A 4,423-nucleotide genomic window follows, 5' to 3' on the forward strand; every position below is an offset into this window, starting at 1 on the left:
TATATATATATACATACTGTATATATACAATATATATGTGTTAAGAACATATCCTTCTAAAACGCATTTAACACAAAATCTGTGTATATAATCTCTCAAGTTGCATTAAATATAGCCCATCCAGTTGTTATCCCTTTAGCAGACTCCACTGCCCAGCAGTTAGCCTGAACAAAGTACACTAAACTCAAGTAGTTTATAATCTAGGAGCAGTATTAAAGAATGTGGTTAGTCACGGGAATTTTTAACCTGCTAAGCAAGATACAAACGTCACACGTCACAAAATGAGTTTAGACCTTGTTAAATTTTACAGGTCTCCAGGCTGCAACTATTCATACAAGAATGCTTAAAGAGGAACTCCAGGATGTTTAAAAATTAAGCCTTGCAGTGGGGCTATCCCCGCACTGCAAGGGCTAAGTGCTTGTTTTGGTCAAGGGGGTGAAAATAAAGAAGAAATACTCACCCAATCCTCGGTCCTGCGTCAGTGACCGATCACCTTGCTGGAGCCCGGGGAAAAAGAACCTACGGTGACCAATTTAGCAGCCAGGTGGGACCAAGGATTGTGTGAGTATTTCTTTTTTGCCCCCTAGACAAAACAAGCACTTAACTCTTGCAGTGCAGGGGTACAAAACAAGCACTTAGCTCTTGCAGTGCAGGGGTACCCCCACTGCAAGAGTTCATTTTTAAAATTCTGGAGTTCCTCTTTAAGCATTCTTGTATTAACAGTTGCACCGTGGAGACCTGTAAAATATAACATTGTCTAAAGACATATTGTTGACGTGTTTCTTGTTTTAAAAATTCCCGTGATAAACCACATTCTAAGAGGAATTTGAGTTATAGGTCACATTCAGCTTTTATGATGGGCCAAACATAGACTAATATGCATGGAATTAACAGTCTTTCACTTCTCTGTGGCACAGTGTAGCTGTTTGCAATATAAACATCATAAAGTAACATCTAAGTAGCTTTATCTCAATTGCAAGGACAAGGAGACAGCCAACCATTATTTACGTCATTCATGCATTTCAGTGTCTCATTACATTGTATAACTGTCCACAAGAAAACAACAGACATATGTGACAAGCACTTCACAATGAAAGTACAACTCTGCTCACAACTGCAACTTCATTTAACATTTTCATTTCAGATATTTTGTGTTCAATTGGAACTCCGGTTTATAATGAGAAGCGGTCATATTAACAGGAATGATTTAAAAAAATAATAAAAAATATATAATGCATCTTTCACTGCACTACTCACCTTCTTTCAGAAACTGTACCTCTGAAAAAAGTCAGCTTATCCACTAGATGACACTCCTCTCCAGGGTTGAATGATGCCCTACATCATTAAACCTACTTCCTCTGTGCCCAGGATGCCATAGACACACCCCTTGGGGATGCATCATCATCCTTGCATGGGCTCAAACTGCTGTTCCATACAACAGAACTCACACATCACATCATTACCTAATCGCTGTTCTGAGCAGGACTAAGGATGGACCACCACTTCTGCTGGATAAGAGGAGTGTCAGATTTCTGGTTCCCTGCTGCTCTCAGTGGTTCAAACAGCTGGTCCCAACTTTCCTACTGTGTCCTGTAGTGAGGAAGGAGCAGGCAGGAGCACCTATGGAGTGCAGAGGGGGACCAGGAATCTGACAATCCTAGAAGTGTTGAAGTATGAAGATTCTTCAGTTGGCTATTTCTCTTCAATGCAACAGAGATTAGCAGCACGGGTGGCAGGAGGGGTGAGTATAACCGATATACTTTGCAAGAGACTCCTTATCTTACATTTTTAGTTTAACTAGGGATGTTTAATTTGGTCAAACAGTACATATTGCCATTACATAAAGCCCATACCTTTTACTGGCTTGTTTTAGAGTAAAGATTTAGGTGTGTTTGCATACATAGAGACACATTTCAGTTTCCAAATAATTGAGCTATTAAAGGAGAAGTATTGGGAGAGTAAAAAGTACTCTTCCCAATACTTAGTGCCAGCGTGTGACACTGCAGATGTCACATGCTGGCTCTAAAGATCAAGAACTGAGCAATCACAAACCAATGATGAGCTCAGTTCATGATCATCTACCTCTAGAGTGCAGTGACTGCCATTCCCCCCTCCACTCTGTGTTCCTTCAGTACTCATTGGAGGGACAGACAGGGGAGAAGTCGGGCACAGCTGGCTCTGGCTCTAGAGAGGCAGCTGTCAATTTTGGTTAGCGGGGTGGATCCCACCTATATTGTTTGAATCTTTCCTGGCTGCAGCACGGCTCTGCACTGTCAGCAAATAGCAGGCAGTAGCTCAATATCTGTTGACTGGGTCACAGGAGCAGGGCCGCCATCAGGGAGGTACGGCCAATACTGATCTCAGGGCCCTGGCAGGCTGGGGGGCCCAGGCCCCCCTAGCCCACTGACAGAGGAGGAGGTGGAAGAGGCCATGCTCCTTGAGCGCTGGTTCTGCGGTGGGAGAGGCTGGGCCCCAGCAGCGCCGGTCCGATGGTGGGAGAGGCCGGGCCCCAGCAGCGGCAGGTAAGGAGCTGCGTGTTCAGGGAAAGGGACCCCGACTAGCCCCCCTGAGACCCCGCAGAGCCCACCATAGAGAGTCTCAGATAGGCAGTGCAGGATCTATGGTGTTCTCTGCAGGGTCACTCTAAGGTGGGCTGTGTGGTGTCTCAGGTGGGCTCTGCGTGGGTCTCAGTTGGGCTTTGCAGAGTCTCAGATGGGTCCTGAGTCCAGTGCATTACTTAGTCCAGAGTCCAGTGCGTTACTTAGTCCAGAGTCTAGTGCGTTACTAAGTCCTGAGTCCAGTGCGTTGCTAAGTCCTGAGCGTTACTAAGTCCAGAGCCTTACTAAGTCCAGAGTCCAGTGCCTTACAAAGTGCAGAGTCCAGTGCCTTACTAAGTGCAGAGTCCAATTCATATACTGTTCTGCATTGCTGTATAATGTATTACTGGGATTTGTAGTCCCCCTACAGCCGGTGCGACATAACCGAGAACACTTGTAAAGAAACAAGTAATTTCTCCTATTCTACATTTAGCTCTGTTTGTGCAAAGCTGTGCTAAATGTAGAAGGTAAATTACCGCCCCGCGCCCGGAACTCTATGTTCCGGGTGTCGGGTGATTCAAACCTGTGCCGCCCCTCTGCTCAGTGCCGCCCCGAGGCCGGGCCTCGGTGGCCTTGCCGGGAATCCGGCCCTGGGTGTACTAATATTGTATCCAGTCAGTTTCCTTTGCTTGTTATCCTCTGTCACAGCTGGAGAGCGCTGTCCACACTTTGCTGTGTCAAGTGCATCATTCTAAAAATAACACTATTACATGGAAAGCTTGACAATGTACTAAGACATCACATTGAACAGTATGCTACTGGAAAAAAAGAAATGACATTTCAGACAATGTTTGGAAAGTGCTAATATGCTGGCCATTCACTAAAAAGATTAAACAAAACCTTCTGTTGAAACACCGACCATTAATAAATATGCCATTTAAATTGCAGTTCAATTGTACTACTTTTGTTGGATGTGTTAGCCTTCATTTATCAAAATGGCTGGAATTGGAACTGTCTGTTTTGTCCTTAATGACCAATCAATTGTCACATTAACTTTCACACATTTTTTTTCTATGGGATGATTAAACTTTTTTAAAGGGGGCCCAATGTTTGTTTTAAAAAAAAGTAATTCTTTGTTTTGTGGCCTGTAACAGGTCCAATGGTACATTGGTTTTTGACACAAAAGGTTGGCATGATACATTTTGACATGTAACTTTTAACACAAACAGTAAATGTGAAATACAATGTGACTGTCAATGAAGTAATACTTAACATGCCTTGAAAGTCATTTTTTATTTAGTTGTCCCTGGAACAGGAATAGATGGAAAATCTTCCAATGGGGGCACTTGTTCTAATGGCAGCTGTTTTGTACAGGATTTCCTTTCCTTTGTTTTGTCTTAAGGCAGGGAGTGTAGCAACATCTCCCAAAAGGGACAGAGACACAAATAGACAGGAGATTTAATCAATATTCTTTCCACTTTCTTTAATAGGATGACAATGCTGTTTGCTTTCCAGTGAAATTGCCCAGCACCAGTGTCAACTTGTGGACAAGGTAGTCTTAGATGGAAATGTAGTTTTAAATTAAGTATCACTCAACTACAGCTAACACCTTTTAGGCAGTTACAGAAACAGTTTTTTTCTTTTGGAAAAAAGGTTTAAATAATAGGAATAAAAGCTGACTGTTGTAAGCACACCCAGCAGTGTCATGTGGTTGGCCCTAACCCCTGTAACTGTCGCTTTTTTGGGGCATAGTTGGGGTCCCCCCTGGCAAATCACCCTCCCAATATCAGGGGCATGTGGCCTGGTATGGTGGAGGAGGGGGGCAGGTGCATGCTGCCCCCCCCCCCCCCTTTCCTGCTCTGCCCGGCCCCCGCTCAGTTTTTTGG

Source organism: Nanorana parkeri, unplaced genomic scaffold (genome assembly GCF_000935625.1).
Source record: "Nanorana parkeri isolate BGI_ZX_2015 unplaced genomic scaffold, ASM93562v1 scaffold115, whole genome shotgun sequence".
NCBI lineage: Eukaryota > Metazoa > Chordata > Amphibia > Anura > Dicroglossidae > Nanorana > Nanorana parkeri.